The sequence below is a fragment of the Gigantopelta aegis genome, unplaced genomic scaffold (assembly GCF_016097555.1).
Source record: "Gigantopelta aegis isolate Gae_Host unplaced genomic scaffold, Gae_host_genome ctg2066_pilon_pilon:::debris, whole genome shotgun sequence".
Lineage (NCBI taxonomy): Eukaryota > Metazoa > Mollusca > Gastropoda > Neomphalida > Peltospiridae > Gigantopelta > Gigantopelta aegis.
This window is the reverse complement of record NW_024532839.1, coordinates 67,486-88,622: the sequence shown is the minus strand read 5'-3', so window position 1 is coordinate 88,622 and position 21,137 is coordinate 67,486. Positions and strand designations below refer to the sequence as shown.

Below are 21,137 nucleotides of genomic sequence, written 5' to 3'. Positions count from 1 at the left end.
ACAAGGACATCTATGCACCAGCTGGCAGTAAATATGAGGGGATATTTGACCTCCATTGTACAGCTGAGGATGATGAAGTAAATTTTATTGATGAATGGTCGAAATGAATGGATGGATAGATTAATAAATTAATGGATGGACGGACAGATAAATGGATTTATATACAAATGGAGGACACAATTTGTGAATGAAAGAATTAAATGAATTATGAATTAACAGATAACACATCAATAATTAATAAAAGATTTATATAGTTTATTAATTGGATACTTTCACATAAATCAATTTGAATTGATATTAGTAATGACTGTTGTTACCATTATATTGTTCTGTTTTAGGTGTGTTGTAGTATTATATTACAAGGATCTAATTATTTTCCTTTTATCCAATTAGGATGAAGACGATTTAGGGGGTACTCCTGCCACACTCAATTTACTGCTACTAATGATATTATTCAGGAAGCAGCTACCGCAGGGGGAAATCATGTAAGCTCTAGTCTGAAATGTTTTTTTATCACCGTATCTCTCTCTTTGTTCCTCTCTCTCTGCCTCTGTCTCTGTCTCTCCCTCTCTCTGTCTCTCTCCCTCTCTCTATTCTCTCTCTCTCTCTCTCTCTCTCTCTCTCCTCTCTCTCTCTCTCTCTCTCTCTCTCTCTCTCTCTCCCCCGTCTCTCTCTCCGTCCTCTCTCCCCCCTCTCTCTCTCTCTCTCTCTCTCTCTCTCTCTCTCTCTCTCCTCTCTCTCTCTCTCATCTCTCTCTCTCTCTCTCTCTCTCTCTCTCTCTCTCTCTCTCTCTCTCTCTCTCTCTCTCTCCTCTCTCTCGCTCTCTCTCTCCTCTCGCTCTCTCTCTCTTCTCTCTCTCTCTCTCTCTCTCTCTCTCTCTCTCTCTCTCTCTCTCTCTCTCTCTCTCTCCCTCTCTCATCTCTCTCTCTCTCATCCTCTCTCTCTCTCTCTCTCTCTCCTCTCTCTCTCTCTCTCAAGGCATATGATCCTTTTAAAGAGAATCGACAACGTAAAATAATGGAGCGACATGATGAGTATCATTTACGTCAAGTGCGTCACATGATAATATCACCAGCTCGAGCTGATCCATTTTTTTGAAGGTGAGTTATACCAATTAATGAGAGTGTTCATGATAGTAATTAATAATAATAATAGTGTAATAATTAATGGGCATCCCCTTCAGAAGGTAAGTTCTTAATATATGAATATTTACTAAAATTTATATGTAAGTACTATACTTTACAAACCCACCTTGTCTCTCCTTGACCCAGTCTCTAACTGCTGTCATGTTATGTAAACCACTCCCCCAGCGTAAGCTAAAACATGTCACATTAATGGCCTTTAGTTCCATAAACATTTATATTTATATTAACTATTATTATATACTGTATGTATTTATAATATTGTGCAGAAGTTCTCCAATGGTTTTTTCTAGCTAGTCTTTTTTTAAACTTTATTTTGAGCTTTTTTTAAAAGAGTTTAATTAAGTTTAAGTTTAACAAAATAGTACAATGGAGAACTCCTGTTATTTTACACATGTACATGTATGTTCACATGTTGAAATAGACTAGAAACCACACCCACCCACCACACCTGCTGATCAAAGCTGAAATGCTGAGGGGCAGCTACTAACAATTTCGTTTAAATTCTATTCTACACAGGATTTCTGGTTGAACCATGCCCATTGACTCCACCCCTCATCTATACTAAGCAGTTGGTCTCTACAATGAAGATGACATCGTTGTTATTGTTTCTAAATATAGTAGTAGATGCTATTAATAGAGAAACTTTGTAATAGCCACATTTAACTTTTAAATTTTTGAAATTATACTTGCATTGCAATGCATATATTTATCATGAATATTCATATCTACTTAATCTGTATATATGTATACTATATATATATATATTGCTATAAGTAACTATTGTTATAGTGGTAAAGTATTATTAAGACTTTTCTAGTTGCAGCTGTGACTAAGTGACCCATTGAAATATCTCATTTATATAGCACTGTCACTGACTGCTTGGCTAGTTGGTCTTTTAATATAATTTTTTAATGTAATATTAGACTTTGGCTTTCTTTTTCTATTGTTAGGTGGAAAAAACAACCTGATCCAAAAGCAAGGACATATTCTTTGATGTCATGAATGGAAGACATGTTGAAGAAACAAGAGGTAATGTCACTCTTTTTACTTCAAATACTTTAGATCTAAATTTGCTCAAATTATCCATTGTCTAAAAATTTACAATGTATGAAATGATATTACATTAAACTTTAATTTTTGCTTGTAATATGGAGGATTCCTCAAAAGTTAAGTTTGTAAAAATTGGCATTATTTTGTAAATCAAATAAATCCAATTTTTATGAGTTAATGTGAGTGTTAAATGCTAATTTGAATTATATTATTATTAATCAATAATGTTTGTTATGTTATAGTATGAGGTTCGTAGCAAAATTGCAGATCTCAAAGATAGTGGGGACCTACCAGTCACTAAGTCAGGTCGAAAACGTCGCTGGGATAAACAGACCTCTGAGGAGGCACCCTCAAAAAAGAAATCATCTTGGGATCAAGAAGCCACACCCCTCTCAATCGTTGGGATGAAACGCCAGTCATGCCAAGGGTAGCGAGATCTCAGTGCTACTCCCTCAACTAGATGTGGGATGCCACACCCAGCTATACTCCTGGTCAACCACTCCAGGTAAGTATTTTAAAATCTAAAGAAGAATTTTAATGTTGTCTTTAGCTACCCCAGAAAGCGTAGTCGTGGGGGAGACCCCTCTCTGGGAGGAACACCTCATGCTGATGGAAGTGAAACTCCTGGATGGGGTGAGACACCACGTGCTGATCGTGGGTAACAGAGACTCCTACACCTCATGGTGCAAAAGACGTTCTCGTTGGGATTGAAACACCACCAGCCACATCAGGGTGGAGCTGTCACACCTCAGTAGGGACTCCGGCAATGGGGCTACCCCTAATTTTTCTGGTGTGACTCCTGCTGGAGCTTTAGCTATGGGTCTTCAGACGCCATCAGTTTGTAAGTAAATCCATTTTTGGTTTGGTTGATCTCTTGTTTTAATTTATCTGTCCATTTTACATTGATATGTATCCATTTAGCACAATCTAGGATCAATGACACCAGAGCAGGGTTCAAGCATGGCGTTGGAAAAAGAACTTGATGAAAGGAACCGTCCATTATCAGATGAAGAGTTAGATGCTTTTTCCTCAAGATGGATACAAAGTAACACATTATTTAGGTGTTTTTTCAAAATCTTTCTTGCAATATAGATCTTGGCACCTCCTCTGGTTATCAACCTATTCGTACTCCAGCTCGTAAACTAACTGCCACGCCCACTCCAATGGGAATGAGTGGCTTTCACACTTCAGTTGAAGAGAACAAGTAATAAAATATTTTTGTGCACCTCTGTATACTCTGGATTTATAACTAGGTCAAAGTGGTTGAGTCTCTTCAACCAGCTGGAGCTAATATGCCATACATGAAATTGAGGACACACAATATTTTTAGTAAATTGTTGGAAGATATTGACGAAGATAGTCTAGCATCTGAAGAAGGAAAGAAGAGAATATTATGGAATGCCTATTAAAGATCAAAAATGGTGACTCCGCCCATGAGAAAAGTGGGTGTGGTTAATCATAATAGGCAACTTTGACTTTGTTTTTTCCTTAGTCGGCTCTTCGTAAAATTACTGATAAAGCGCGTGAATTTGGAGCTGATCTCTCTTTAATCAGATCTGCCTCTTCTTATGTCCCCCCACTTTAGAAGATCAGGTAATATCTCTTGTATATTTCAACATACTTGGTCAGTATATTATTAGTAATTGTGGTTTGTATATTTTAGTATATTGGGGTATTTCAATGTAGACTTTAAAAGTTCACTTGACCTTTGACCTATAAGGTTAAATATCTTAATTTTAATGATTTAAATTGACTGTGTTAATGAATAGCCTCCACCCACTAATTAATTTATAATAAATCTTGTTAAATAATACGTCAAAATTAGATTATCATGTTATTTGTTAAGATGTCTCCTTGGCAACCCAGAAACATGATCTAATAACAAGTTTTACATACAGCAATACAGCAGTATATAATATGTTTTATGTTACATACAGCATGTATTACATAATGTATTATCTTGTGTGCCAAGTTGAGGTTAACAGGTGTTTTCTAATGGTCTTATACATCGTTTATCTGTTATGAAATGACATGTCATTCTTTCTAATACCTTTCTCCATATATGAGATTGACTGCTATTGGCTTCATCTGTTGTCGTTAAAGTGAGGATTTTCTTTTGATATTCTTATCAACCTTGTAATGCTTCTCTGGCGTTGCTATGGGTTGCTTTTGTTTGAGGGTTAGTGTAGATGTGTTAGGGGTCTTTTTGGCAGCTGCCTTTAAAATGATAGTCATTTTTGTTGAGTTTTATTAGGTATCATTCAACGTGCTATAATACATATACAAACTAGTTTATAAACTATTTTTATAACTAGGTTGTCCATTGGCTTGAAATATTCCAAACAAAGTTATGTTATTATTTCCCTGCCACATTTAGGGTTGGAAAAGTTGCACTATAGAATTTAAATTTTTTAGCTGTCTCTCCAGCTGTAAGTGTAAGAGAGTCTGATATCCAATATAGATCAAATTTTGTATGGTAATACCCACCGATAAATTACTTACAATAAAGTAGTGTTACAGGATGATGTAACACTTCATGTGTCGGTTTGATAGTTAAGTAATATATCTTCCTAGTTTCTCGGAAATATACTCTATATGACGCAATATGATATGATTTCCTTTGATTGCTTTAATGTGTGTTAGTGACAAAGAACTATAGATAACTAATTATATTAGTAATGTTATCTTTATTCCAAGATTACTTCTTGTTTTTCAGCTAGAAATCCTCTACAATAATATCCTTTACTTGTTTTGTTCTTAGGAAGCGTCATCTCTTAGTTAAAAGTTTATTGATCGTGTTCTCCTACAAATTGGACGATTTGGTTCGACCATATGTTGCACAAGGTAAATGCAGACCACACCCCTTTAATTAGATGTTACTAGTATAGTTAATTTATGATATATAGTCTAGATAAGGTTGTAATTATTGTTAAAGAAATTCTCTCACTTAATCGACAAATTCAATAACTTTAATCAAACGTTAAATTATATTATTAATAGTGAAGTATAACAAAGATGATACTATGTTCCTTAACTGTAAGACTTGGGGAATTCAATTTTTAAAAAAAGAGATATTCTATACATTTTAAATTATAATTAACATTTCTTTTAACAGATCCTGGTTGTGATAGAGCCTTTGTTGATTGATGAGGACTATTATGCTCGTGTTTGAAGGAGAGAGAGATCATTATTAACTTTAGCTAAAGCAGCTGGGTCTGGGCTACCATGATATCAACAATGAGACCAGATTATTGATAACATGGACGAATATGTCAGGAACACAACAGCAAAGGTAAGGAAAGAGTAATACTGAAATATACTAATCTATTTTAACACTAACAATATGCAGTGTTGGTATACTGAACTATAATATTATGATACTAAGTATAACAGTAACGTTACAGTCCTCTATTAACTATGGCTCATCAATTCTATTTCAATCATTCTTAAATAATGTCCGCGTAATCCTTGTTGCTACTTTTAGAGGTAGCGGAATGTTTTGTTTATTACAGAAATGCATTACATGTAATTGCCTAAAATGGTATCCTAATTGTTATGCAGTACACAACCACAGGTGAACTTCCCTAGCCTTCTTTAAAGTTTCACCAGACATAATGAGACAATACCCGATCAGTATGTAAATGAAGTCATTTATTTACTATAGTATTGTCTGATGCTGATGAATGAATTACTTCTAATTAGTTTAATTAGTCTAATTAGATTCTTAAAACCATTACAGACTAATGAGTAGAGTCCCGTGGTGCTTGTGGCTGAGATACTGGAATTTTAACATGCTCATTGCTTGGCTCATTAGTGTTACTTTAATAATGATTAGTGTATTAATAATTGGATCAAGATTTGGCGTAGGAATGATTGGAGTAATCTTTGTCTGGCGCCATCACTGCTAATATATTTGGTTTTATTAGTGTGTTGTTTGTTTTATACTATTACGGATTCCTCTCGTCTCCCTCCCTTTCCTTCCTCTCTTTCGCACACACACACATATGCACTCAAACACACACACACACACCACGCACGCACACAACACACACAGAGCTTTTGCTGTTTGTAGCCTCTGCATTGGGTATTCCTTCTCTTTTACCATTTCTCAAGCTGTCTCGTGTCGTAGTAAAAAAATCATGGCAGCGCTCGTCACACACTGGTATCAAGATTGTACACACAATTGCTATCTTAATGGCGCTGTGCTGTTCTACCTCACCTTCGATCATTAGTGGAAATTATTGAAAATGGCTTGAAAAAGACTAACACCAAAAAGTGCGCACTATTACTGCCTTGGGTTTGTTGCAGCATTAGCTGAAGCAGCCACACCCTATGGAATAGAATCATTTGATTCTGTACTGGTACCCTTATGGACTGGAAATTTGGACCACCAGGAAAGGAAAGGTAATTAAAGTACGTTTCTATTCTATCTGTTTATATATCATTGCAAAAAATATTTGTTTATTTTATTAGCTAATCTTTACATCAATTTCGATCCTTTTAGGGTTTGGCAGCTTCCCCTTAAAGCCCATTGGTTATCTCTGATACCATTAACTGGACTCAGAAATGGCCTTTCGATAGTACTCAAGAAGTAATGGTTGATCTTGATCCTATCACATTTTCAGATGTCCTGATGAAGAAATGAAAAAAATATAGTTTTAAAAGTAAAGTATTAAAAAATTAATTATACTAATAGATCCGGATATACATTATCAATACAATCTCCTACCTGGCGAATGACTCCACATTATATAAGTCCCTTCACCGGCTAGCCAGATGTTATTCATGTTATATTAGTGTGTATTGTTAAAAAGATATCAATAAATAAACTATAGAAGGTTGTTTTTGTGTCGTCCTGTGACTACTCGTAGTTGAAATTTAAGTAACAGAGACTTTGGGGCCAGTGTAGTGAACTATGATCTGTTCAGCTGCAGACACAACTTGGGTATGCCACCGAGCAAAGAGGAAACAAATGTCATATGATAAACCTATTTGACCGAAAACAACAACTTCGTGTGTAACCCACATCATCAGTGTAGTGAACTAGCTGGAGTTTACTATGTCTGAATGTTTTATTAGACAAATCTTTGTTTTCTCTCTCTCTCTCTCTCTCTCAAGCTCTCGTCTCTTGTCTTGTCCCTCCAGGTGGTAAAAACAAGTATGCGACACAGTTTGGGAGAGTGTTGTTGAGATTTCATTATACTGCAGAGAGGAAGTATTACCTCACTTTTTCACAAGCAATTTTGGAATCAGAGAATGGCCATGGATCGTAGAAATTCAGACAGGTAAAATATAGAACAAACATTGCACACCATGGTATACATAAAGTTCTTTTAGTTGGTAGCTACTACCGTTGAAATTTCCAATTAAAGTAGGTGGAGCTGAGATAGGTCCAGTCGTATTGTGGCAGATTTAAAAGACGATAATGACCATGCCGTAAATGGGGTGGTCCATGGACTGTGTTTGAAAAAGTAAGACACATATTATTGCATAGCAATCAGTGATAGTCTGTGATATTACCTTACGTAGAGCAGTAATCATTAGGTAGATTTTGCTAAAAATACATACTATTATTTTGACCGTCAATATATACTCCCCCAACTTTGAGAACTGATTGAGCCTGAGTAACCCATACCAAGTAAGACAGTGACTGTTGAATGATATTCTTTCTTTTCTCACAAGTGGTTGACCACTTGAGGTGGCCGAGCCAATACGGAGGAATAATTATGCCTCTCGTCAAAGATTAATAGAGATGTTCTTATTTTTTGAATAGTGGTGTGTGTGTGTGTATAGTTAGGTTTCCCCTGCTTTTGTTGCATGGAGGAAATATGATCTCATTGTCTCCCACCCGTTGGGTAGTAATTTTGTTATGTCTTGATTGTAACAGGTTGTAACCTGTTTGGTATCCTGTTGTAAACTTCTGTTCTCCAGTGAATAGATATAAAACATACTAAAAATCTAACATATGTGTGTGTTTTGTGTTTTGGTTTGTGTGTGTGTGTGTTGCTTAAACTAAGCAGTAGAAGCTATAACATTATTTATATTGTGTGTTATGAGATAACTGCTATTGATTTTCAAGTAGTGTAAGTTTTAAAAGTCTAAAAAAATTTTGTAGTAATGTAATATTGTGTGTTTATTTTTAACTTGTACACAGTACTAGGATATACTTAACATGTGTGGTCTTTTGTTTTTAAATGTTCCAATATTTATCATTTGTACATGTCACATGATTTGAAAGTACTCTTGTAAGTTATAGTATCATCATAAATATCAGTTGTTTACAATCCAACACAATCAAACTATAAAATAACTTTGTCCTCTTTGACAAAAAATTGTTTTGGTTCTCTTTGTAACTGTTCGTGTTTACGCGATACCTGTATTGTGTTTACCCACGGTCTGTTTCTATTGCTTGAGGCTCTTTCCTCCCTCCATACAAGGCACAAAATGGTCCATCCCACATATGTCAAACCCATCAGTGTTAATTGAGATCTAATCACACATCTCTTGGATACACTATACATTACATTTACTTCCAGAATCAACAGAAACCTGTCATGAGTTGTTTGTATGCCCTGGAGTTAGACCTACTAAGTTTGACTAAAAGCACACAGTGTACAAAATACTTTGTACCTCTCTTGATTGCCAGCTGAGTTTTCCATAATGTCCGTTAGCTGTTATGTTGGGTCTAGTTTGTTTTATTTGCCAATACACAATGACATGTTGTATCCCGTTCTCTCAGAACTAAGACCCTCTCTACTGTATTTCTTAATCCTCCTATTATGGTATTTAATAATGGTTCTCTGTGTTCAAACAGTTAGTGTATTTGTTTTACACTTAATTCAATGCTTTGGCTTGAGATATGTTACAGAAAAACACACAGCTTATCAAACTATATTGATACGACATAAAAAAAAATATTGTGTATATTGCTGGGTAAATTAATAATCAACTCTTTGATGTAAGCCTTTTATTGTAAGCAGTTTCATCCTTTAGAATTAGTTTTTGCACTTGTAACTCTTTTTGTTATTACCTTGTGTGTTCCTACTATGGACTGTGATATGACAACAATTTTTAGTAAATCATTTTCATAGTAACATTTAATTAACATTTGTAATACATACCATATTAGTAAGTTCTATCTATTTAATATAGTACAATTATATTTGTAAGTAGTAAAAGGATTTCGTTATGTAACTCACAATCTGTAATGCATATTTAATGGTCCACCTAAGTCAACCATCATGTTTTTGATTGCTACTAGTCTCTACTTACTCTACACACATTTTTGAAAGATGTGTCCCTAGTGCCCACTTCAAGTCTTTGTGGTTACACCGAACCACTCCACTCTATCCCAATTCCACGATGTCAATAATATTCATGAGTTAGACATCTGTTGGCGCTACAATCGAGACAGGGTTGGGGGGTTTTTTTAGAGTTACCCAATGTTGTGATTGTATAACATAGTTTGGTGTCATTATGGGTAACAGAGACAGACATGTATCCCATTGGATAATATCATTAAACATGTGTATTAATGTAGTTATGATTGGTTGATGGATTGCTGTCCACTGTGATAATCTGACTATTAATAAAACATTATGATTAATAATAATAGGATTTATTATATTAGATTAACAATGTTGGCCCTGTTATAGATTAGATTAATAACAGTGGCTTTATTGTATTACAGTAATAATAGATTTATGACATCTTTCCCTATTGAAGTAGTCTAAGTCACTTTCATCAAGGCTTCTTTATAGGGGACCAACCCATCGGTTTATTACTTCTCTATTTTATAGAATTTATATACTCTGTGGACAACACCCATTATTTATAATAAGTTTTACATAAAAACGTTCTTTCCTTTTTATTACTCTACATTAATAACCCCTTTTTAATATCATGAGTTGTTGGCAATATCTTATCTACTTTAGTCTTGAGGTCTTCCATAGTATTTATTACCCAAAACATGTACTCATGGCGTCTCAAACATGTACTATGGGCTCATCAACATAAGTCATAATCTTTCCTTGAGGGGATTATATTCGCTCTGTTTGCCATGTCTAAATGAAGTGTGACTAGATGTGTTTGAGCATTCTAGATGTCTGTTGGCATAGTAACCAAATTGTTACTATTGGGAGAGTACTGACCTTTTGTTAATAAAGACAGACATAACGATGACCTATATATATTACATGTAATTGTACATGTTAATAATAGATGTAATAATACATGTAATCGATATCTATGGTTTTACTAAGTAATAGGTTACAATTGGTTGTATTTATTGGTATTCATCCATGAAACTCATACCATAAATATGTATCATTAATTTGTTAATTTACATCACAAAGATATACTATATTTCTAGTGTACAATCATTGTGTGGTGTGATATTGACTGTAGTATTGGGATAAAATGTACTATTAAAGACATGTTTACTCCTATAATATTTTTATTAAATATGGAATACAGTAGTAATATGTAATAGTATTGTTTGTTTTGTCCTCCTGTGCTACAATAAAGGCCAAATAGTTTGTATACATAATGAGATTATAATTTGATTTTTACATACACATTAAATTACCATCTAAATGAGTTAGTCTCTTTTTTTTAAACTCGCTTTAATACTCAATATATTTGGTTCTGGCCTCGATAGTAATAACACTCGAGTAATTTTGCTATGGGAACTAACTCTAGTTCAATAATACAACTTTGTGATTCAATCTTGGATAGTTCTTTTTCTTAGAAAGAAATTCTATTAGTGCTAGCTGTTACTAGTCATGGGATATAAGTCAAGAATGTGATGGGTTTAAATATAGTTCATACATTATGTACTAATGATCACTGTTAAGAGTAGTTATGTTGTATAGTGTTTGATAAAAACATATCTATGGAGGGGAGGACTAGTATATAGATTATATGTAATTTAAAGTATATTAATATTATACTGTATGTATTGATTATAAAGAAGAGATAACAATGATCTTTTAAAGTTTGCTAGCCAATAATAAACTCTAAAGTTAAACTTGTTCTCTCTCTCTTACATTGTAGGTAATGTGTAACCTTGGTGCAGCTGAACATTGATGCTCGATTAGAAGAACAATTATTGTGGTATTTGTATGCCTTTCAAGAACAAACAACAATGAAGTATGAAATTTATATTCAAATTGTACTATCATTATTCTCCCTCTTCTCTGCCTTCCTCTCTCCTTCCCATCTTCACTCTCTCTCTGTAGGATTGGTTTCATGCTTAATGGGTTTGGTGTGGTAGTTAATTCCCTTGGAATGAGGGTCAAACCATATTTACCTCAGATTTGTGGTACTATATTGTGGCGTCTTAACAACAAGGGCTGCTAAATGTACGTCAACAAGCAGCTGATCTTATTTCAAGAATTGCCAGTGTAAAACGCATACTTGTGGGAGAGGTGAGTTAATTCAATGTGTTCGTTTTTTTAAAATCATTAATCTCGTCTTGAACCTCTAACTCCTATTTAGTATTGTTTTGTTGTTATGTTGTTGTCATGTTAGAAGTACACCATTGCGTCCATATTTGGAATAAACTTACTCCTTCTTTTTCTTTGCAATAAGCATTTTTTAAAGACAATCCTAAGAAGTTGTAGCAAGTATACACACCTAATTTAGTTGTGTACACGTTTAGATTACTTTATTAAATTCAACCATTATTATAAATCACTCTACTTACTATTTACATACTCACTATAGTGTTTGTACACATGTTGTCCATATATTATTGGAGTATTTAATCACACTTAATGTAGTATTGTAAACTGTTGGGACATGTTTATTGTGGCCTAATCTTATATTGACACTAAGTTTTCCAGTAGCGAGCATTTCCTTAGTCTTTTTTTAGGATTGTTTATCTGTGTTCAGTGATGCATTCCTACATTAGCATAACATACCATTGGAGAACTGTGTAACCATCACTTACCTTATCTTGATATCCTTGGAATCCACACCTGTTCTCCATGTGCAGTCATACCAGGGTTTCTGTCTGTTGTGTGAATTGTTTTCATTTTATTGCGTTCTCTCAAGTAAAAGGAGATGGAGTGAGAGACTGCCACAATGAGGCATAGTAATATTATATATTAGTCTCCAAGCCATAGTTTTTCGTTTGTCATTGTAACCCTGATATATAACCTAGACTCCCTCATACATTCACACACAATATTGTACCATAAAATGTACCCTGTGGCCTGGCCTGCCTCCCTTTTCTCATGAGTAATCAACTGTTCTACTACAACTCACAGATTGACATTTCAGAGATTCAATGTAGTCTCTAGACGCTATGATTTTTTGGAGCCATTCGACATTTGTCATGTGGCTCCTTTGTCTTAACAACAGTGGTTGTGTGTTGTTTGGGTATATTCTGCTCCTTGTAACCCAAAACAGTGGGTAAGTGTTGAACTTCTTTTAAACCCTGCCTCTCTTTCTATGTCTCATCTGGGCATGTCTAAGTTTTTCTTTGTGATGTGGTTTCTACAACCAGACACTGACATACTGCTTGTGACCACATTAAGCCTTATATAATCACTACTAATTAATTTGTTAACAAATATCCACAATAGATTGGCCTAGTTTTGTTGTGTTTAAATTGTACCACCCTCTCTATATTTCAACTATTTAATGAATCTATGGTAATAACTAAAGAAACTTATTAACAGTAGCAATGTCTTTATTCCACTGAGTATTACTCTTTAGTTGTGTAGTTAGATGACTTCATCATCATCATAAGTATCTAGTGGCAATAGTTACTCACAATTACATATGATATTAGTAAGATCAATTTACATACCAACTTATCATGTTACCTGTCAGTATGGAGAGAAAGAGAAAGAGAGTGTTGTTATTTGTTTTGGAAACAAAGTGATTTATAAGGATGTATTAGATATTCTAGTTGTGATTTTCAGTTCTCTTTATATTGTAGTTTGTTATGTAGTTATCACTTTTAGTTTATAGTTTTGTTAACTAAAGTGTAAATAATTAGTTTTTGCATTAATAATTTCAATTTTAAGCTTAATTGTAATAAGCAATTGTAACTTTGTGTTCTATTAACAACATTAGTATGTGCTGCTACATATAGGGTCTTAATAACACTTTAATATAGAGTCTTAATAGCACTTTTAATATAGGGTCTTAATAGCACTTTAATATAGAGTCTTAATAGCACTTTAATATAGGGTCTTAATAGCACTTTAATATAGGGTCTTAATAGCACTTTCATATAGGGTCTTAATAGCACTTTAATATAGAGTCTTAATAGCACTTTAATATAGGGTCTTAAATAGCACTTAAATATAAGGTCTTAATAGCACTTTCATATAGGGTCTTAATAGCACTTTAAAATAGGGTTTTTTATTATTGAATTGTTATGTTTTGTTAAAAATCCTTTGTTAGTATTGTTGTTTTAACATTGTTGGGGTTTTGTTAATCATACATGTACACATACTGATCACTTAAAATTCTATTTTGATGATATTGTGGTAAGAATGTTTGGTGTTAAGAGAACACATCAAAAATAAAGTAAATTTAATTAATTATTGTAAATCTTTTACTCCATAATCTATCAAAGTTATAATATCTTTGTCTCTCATCAGGAGAAGCTACTGGGTCATCTCGGAGTAGTTCTTTATGAGTATCTTGGTGAAGAGTATCCTGAAGTATTGGGCAGTATACTAGGTGGACTAAGGTTATAATATATTTACAAACAGTACTTATAACTAGTTAAGAAAAATAGTTTTTGAGCTTTGCCTTTTTTCGGACACAAAAGTAAGAATGACCTATGCGACTTCTACAATACACATGTGTGTTCCTAGAATCCTCTCTGTGTAATGATATCACATCCAGTATCTTACTAGTGTCTGGAAGTTTGGATCAGCTGCAAAGTGTGGTCTCTTTTACTACCTCTTACTGTCAGTAGTGGGTACTGTCCCACTGTCTTATAGTTGGAGTAAAAAGATATGACAGTAACTTAACTATACATGTACATGTATAGTTGAATGTTCTGATAATTTTAGCTGTGAAATAATACTCACTTTTAATTGTCATATTTAATTTATTAAACAATCTTTCCCTCCTTTAGGCTATCGTCAATGTCATTGGTATGACAAAAATGACTCCACCCATTAAAGATCTCCTTCCACGTCTTACACCCATTTTAAAAAACAGGTAAGAATTTCTAATGACAACATTCATTGAGTAAACACTCTCCCTTGGACCACTCCCTTCCCCCTCTCTCTCTTGTAACAATGTCACAACTACTCACTCCAAGTTTGTATTTTGTCTAACTTGTGGGTACAACATAGTAGCTAGTTTTTAAAACTTTATATGGCAAATTACCTCTCGCTATAAATACATACATACATGTTTGTTATTGTCCTGACCACCCCACCTACTGTCCTTCAATGGACAGATCTAGTGTATCCCTATCTATCTCTCCTCTAATAAACAGTTTTGTTTGATTGAGTGGGTAAGGAATGTAGCTGTTATGGATCCATCAACATTATAGTACACAATGTATCCATATGGTATCAGAGAGTGTGAGTGGCAACAATAACAACTTAGTATATTATTCAATTATTGAAACACACATCTCAAGTTATCAGCTGCCCCGCCCACTCAGTCTGCAATATTGATACTATTCACTTGTACTTAAACCTTTGGAATAAGTTCTATATGCAAAATGGTAAGTAGAAATGCAGATGATCTCATTACCCACTAACTAGTCCAGTAGACTAGTTACTATGCCTTGAGGGTAAACTTAGCATTTTTGTATCATCCATACAATTGTACTTATTATGACTATATCTTTAATCCATTTCTATAGTGACACATTAGAAATTGTTCTTAATTACTCAATATAGAGGTTGAATCCCATACCAAAGTATTAGTATGGGACTAGAACAAGTATTTTGAACGTAGAGTGTGTTGTTAATTCAATGTCCCATATGAAAATTCCAATGTACAAGTTTTGCAGTCGTGTTTTGTGGGTCTGCAAACTTGTTTTCGTTAACTAGATGGTGTAGGTTGTGACTACCTTTCTGTCTCAGACAGTAAGCAGATATTGAGTACATTCTTGACCAGTTTAATTATATTATAGTGACCATAATGAGTACAATTTAATCTAGCAAATATTGAGCGGGCCAGCATATTATCATGACGTTTCTAGTGTGCATCAACTGAACCCTCTTCAAAACAGAGTTGACTCCAATTCTTGGCATAATACACTTGTTTATTGTTTTTTTACATTATTGTAATATGTTACCTTATTAATTTATGATTTGTTGTCTTCTAATCTAATTAATTTGCTATTACTCCCATAAAGGAGCTATAATTATTAATATGTTCTTTTAATGGATTTCTTTCCCAGGTATTTGGAAGGAAATACACCCAGCAATGTCTATTCAAGCATTTGATGACCTTGTAGTCATCAAATGCAACTCTTGTGTGGTCCGGTATATTATATATCTTATATGAGATAATAATGTTGGTTTCATATTACATTCCTTTACTTCCCTTAGACTCTCACATTCTCTCTACACTCATTACATACAGTAGCAAATATCTCTAATAATTGTCTGTTAACTAATGGAGCATCAAATTAGTTAAAACTGCTGATCTTGTCACTAAACAAGCTATATTTCATAGTTTATACTCTCCATTGTAACTAACGTGTGCCTTATTTAAATCCCAATAGATTAATTCACTTTTTTCTTAGTAAACAGAACCGATGTTGGGGGGTTCTCATTTGTGTGGGATGTGGTATGGCATCGTAAGTGCTCAGTTACTCTCTGTTTAGATAGTACAGTTCAGTTAGACTAGTTTCATTTGACATATTAAGTATTCCCTAGAGTTTAGTACATAGTGTTGATAGAGACATGCTAACAGAAACTAAGGAGGATGAAATAAGAGTAGTTACTAGTAATGGGTAAGACCAATCATGGTGATATGTAAACGATTTAAGATTTATCACGGGATTTAAGATGGTATATAATATAGTATGTTTTGTAGTATTACTTTTAATTTCAGTCAGAGATGGACATAGCTTTCAAATAGCGAAATACCTATTTTTATGGACAGGTGGTACCAAACAAACATTGGTCAAATGATAATTGTATGTTGAGTTGAGTCTAGACTGTGGTTGAGTTGATACCTAAAAACCACATGTCACTTGACACTCTTAGTGCTTAGTATATAGCCTCTTCTCTCGTATGAAACTATATGGCTTTTAGTGAAGCCAGAGGGTCATTGGAGAGCTGTTTAGACTTGAATACGTGGCCACTTTGGCATTGCGGCAATATGAGTTAGTCTGTTCTATTCAGTCTTGTAAACACACACATTCCTATGGCATGTCTGCTAAGTCAGCAAATTCATATAATGAATTAATCAGTTTAAACCATTAGTGTTTGGCATTGTTATAGCAATAAACTCACTTATTCAACAGGTTGGCATTCACCAAGTTATAGCAGGAAAATCACTTATGGTCTTTGGTTTTGGCATGTTAAGTTAATTATCCCTAAGGAGTTTAATGAGTAATTCATCAGTGTTTGATAATAGATAGAGAACACATAATATATGATGGTTATGTTTACCTTGTATTAAAGAGGTTTAGTGATCCTAATTTGTTTAATTAATAACTTGTTATTAACTTTACCTGTATTGTTTTGATTATATTATAATAATAAATTGTATGATATGTGTAATTAATAAAAAAAAATTCACCTCCTCTGAGCTCATTATGTGTGGTGTGTGTGGTGTGTGTGTGTGTGTGTGTGTGTGTGTGTGTGTGTGTAGTATGTGTGTGTTGTGTGTGTGTAGTATGTGTGTGTGTTTGTAGAGAATTGCTACAATTATTGCTAACTATAAATAGTATTGCTATTCTATCTTTACTATTAACATGACATAGCATACTCTAGTACTCTAGTATTCTATATTAATTATATATTATATTATGTTGATAAGCTCAGTTGTAATGTCTTATTGTTGTTTATTAGAAGAAGAAAGAGAGTGAGTGAGAATAGTGCAAGGTGTGGGAGGAGAATCAATACTCTAGAATTGGAATGAATGATTGTGTCTGTTCTCAGTTGTGATAGCAGTCTCATTTGATGTTTTATGTAAACCAGTAACTTTAGTTGAGGTTGTTGAATCCCTAATACTTCTAATAGGCCTGACCCTGATATGTGTTGTTGGCCTCTCCTGTCAATGACTGGTATCCATTATAGCTAGGAATAACTGTGGTTTTCTAATTTACTTTTATAGACATGAAAAAGTTCAAGAGAATTGTATAGATTTAGTTGGACGTATTGCTGATCGAGGAGCAGAATTTGTTCCTGCTAAAGAATGGATGAGAATCTGTTTGGAGCTGCTAGAGTTGTTAAAGGTCTCACAAGAAAGCAATCCGTCGTGCTACTGTTAATACTTTTGGATACATATGCTAAAGCCATCGGGTAAGCTGACAGATTTTTAATCAGTTTTGGAAAACGTGGCTAATTTGAATTTGGAGAAGTTTCGTGTTACCGTGTGTTAATATTATTGTCTTGATACTAACTGAAAGTATGTGGTTTTTAAAATGATGGGAAACTTTAACTTGTAAAGTGTCATCTTAGCCTTATTCATACATCCTCCATTTACTAATTGTAGAAAATTAATATTCAAAATTTTTTTTCTATTATTGTTTAGTCCTCAAGATGTTCTGGCAACATTACTTAATAATCTCAAAGTTCAAGAACGTCAAAATCGTGTCTGTACAACTGTGGCGATTGCTATTGTTGCAGAAACGTGTGCTCCATTTACTGTGTTACCCTGCTTTGATGAACGAGTATCGTGTCCCTGAATTGAATGTGCAAAATGGCGTGCTGAAATCATTATCTTTTTCTCTTTGAATACATTGGGGAGATGGGAAAAGACTACATTTATGCTGTCCATCCCATTATTGGAAAGATGCTCTAATGGACAGGTTAGTATGGTTGTTGCTTTGGGGCAAACACACAGTGTTGAATAAAGTATAGAATAGATGCATGATGTTATAATAGATACGTATAGGATGGACATATTATAATATGGGTAATATGAATACATGGAATTAAAGTGGATATGTATGCATGTTTTGATATATACACCTAATGAAGCAGTTCACTTTAACCACTCAACTGGAATTATACATCCACTAACAGTGAACAATATTGATACAGTCCTGTTCTTAGTAAGTCTTTTGACATCTTTGACTAGCCTTAGTTATCAAAGAAGTTTGGGATTATAAACAACGACTGTTAATAGTTGTGAAGCCAATGATCAATAGACATTTAAAAAGCCATCATCATCTACCATCCCTGACTTCAACTGGTGGGCAGCATCATAGAGTAAGTCTTTAGAAGCCTTCTCAAAGACAACTGCCCTGCTCTCTCTTGATCTGTTGAAACGAAGATATGGCTTGAGTTGGGGAAGCATGGAATTCTTAGACATTTCATTAGATAATGCGATATAACTACTGTATGTATATAATATTTGATATACACTATGTGATTCAGGGCCACTAAGGGACCATTCACCTGTATGGTAATACGTGTGATGAAGGAGATAAAGCCTACACTTGTTGTTGTTGTTATTTTGTTCATACATTAGCAATTTCACTTGTTAATTGAATTAGTGATGTCCTTAATTTAATGATGTTCAGAAACTTTACTTCAGTTATTGTTAGTACCATATTACAGTTTGTATTCTAGTTCATCAAACATGTAAGACATTTATATGTTTTGTGTACATCCTGACTAATCTGGTTTCTTTTTCATATTCTAAAGAAGTATACACTCCCATCTCTCTCTCTCACACGCCACACACACACACACCACACATTACTCACAATGTTTTCATTATGATATTTTGACCTCTACTAATAAGTAATGTTTGTACCAGCTCTAATTGAACCATACCTATTAAGTTTACTGTAATGGTTGATGATAGTTAACTACTTACTATATCTAATGTCACTAATTTTATTGTCAACAGTCAATAGAGGTATTATACAGTTAGTTAACTCATCACTCAGGTTTCATAACACTGGGAGAGAAACCATCTAAGGGTTATCTTCTGATCTAGCATCTGGCGCTGTATGTACATTCTTCTCATGCTTTCTCTCCATTTTTCCTTCCTTGCAGGGACTTAGTGCATCGTCAGACTGCCTGTTGGGCTGTCAAACACATGGCTTTAGGAGTACATGGATTTGGGTGTGATGATGGACTTGTTCATCTTATGAACTATGTGCTGGCCAAATATATTTGAAAACGCACCTCACATGATGCAATCATTTCACGATGCAGTAGATGGTTTTTAGAGTATCTATTGGACCTACAAGGTTGTTGCTGTATACTCTACAGGTATGCAGGCATGCAACAAGCTATGTGGTTATAATAGACAATATAGTACTATGTATTAAAGTAAACCATATCATGACTTAGTAGTTGTAGGAGTACTCAATTACAACTTGAGTGGTTGCTTTCCTACTATTACTACACAGTTGTTCGTGTCAGGGTTAGAGAATATATGTATGGGATTTGATAGTTTTAAGCAGTTCTCTCTAGAATTGTTTAATCTTTTGTATCTAGTTATTAATATTTAACACATTTCTCTAGTTTGGGTTAGCAGTGCTGGATATTGGTGATAATTGAGTTAGACCAAATATCTTTCATATTCTTATTAGACTTCTCTGTCTTTGTCTCTCTCTCTCTAACTCCTCTCTCTCTCTCTCTCTCTCTCTCTCTATCTCATCTCTCTCTCTCTCTCTCTCCCTCTCTCTCTCTCCCCCATAGGGGTCTGTTTCATCCAGCTCGTAGAGTAAGGGAGGTTTATTGGAAGGTTTACAATAGTCTTTATATTGGTTCACAGGTAAACAATTAAAGTTTAAGTATTATTGGGTTTAGGATTATCAGTTGTTAATTGTTTGGAATATTCTCATTTTGTGGTAGGATTTTGACTTCACTACTTTACAATTCCTAGAAAGCTAGGAATGGTTACATTAATAATATATAGTTGATCATAATTGCTCTATCCTTTTGACTATGTTTGTTTTTTTTTTCTTTTAGGATGCTTTAGTAATGGGTTATCCCAGGATCGAGAATGATGAACTTAATCTCTATCTTCGCTATGAACTCGAGGTTTTTCTATGAACCATACTGTGTAATATTTTTCCTAAAACTACAATATTTAAAATAATACAATGACCCATCCTTGTTCCCACACACCCACTAGTATACTGTGTTTACTTGTCATTTAACATTCTCACAGGAAGCTTTCAGTATTGAAAATCCTTTTTTTTGTTGTTATTATTATCAATATTATAATTGGTGATTATTACAATAATTTTTTTTCCTTTTTTGAGAACATAATAACTTCTTTCAGGCAACAAATTATTAACGTAGTCTCTTTTTGTAGAAACTATTGTGAACCAATTTAATTGGTAGATTTTTTTCTTAGATATGAGCTGCAAATTTAAGCTTCTAATTAAAACAGTTTACACAGCATACGATACCTCAGCCCCTAATTTATTAATTGGACCACGGCGCAGTAGATGTATAAAAAAGGACACGTTCTCCTTTATCCTCGAGTATTGTTTGCAAGAGTCCACTGTCCAATAGAGAAAAGCAGACCTGTTGTAAACGAGCTAAGTTTACCTGCTACACAGCAATCAACAGCTTCTTGTCACTAATTTGCACATCGCTGTGTAAATTGGTTTTTTTCTCTTGGACGTTAATATTTTACCTTCTTTTAAGATCTTCTTGACTCTGGATCCTCACTGCGTGCAACCACCTTCAACTTCTGTCTCTATGCAGAACAGTAGTGTCTTGATTGTTCACCCATCCGACTATCGGTTCCCTATGGCAGGCAGTGGAAAGTTTGGAGGCCGCCATTACAGCTTGGACTCACCAG

The 21,137-nt window shown here is 34.2% G+C and overlaps 1 pseudogene; it reads left to right on the top strand.

The window, feature by feature from the left end:
- Positions 1–2,655: 2,655 nt before the first annotated feature.
- On the top strand, positions 2,656–20,377 carry LOC121391300 (annotated as a pseudogene).
- The last annotated feature ends 760 nt before the right edge of the window (positions 20,378–21,137 follow it).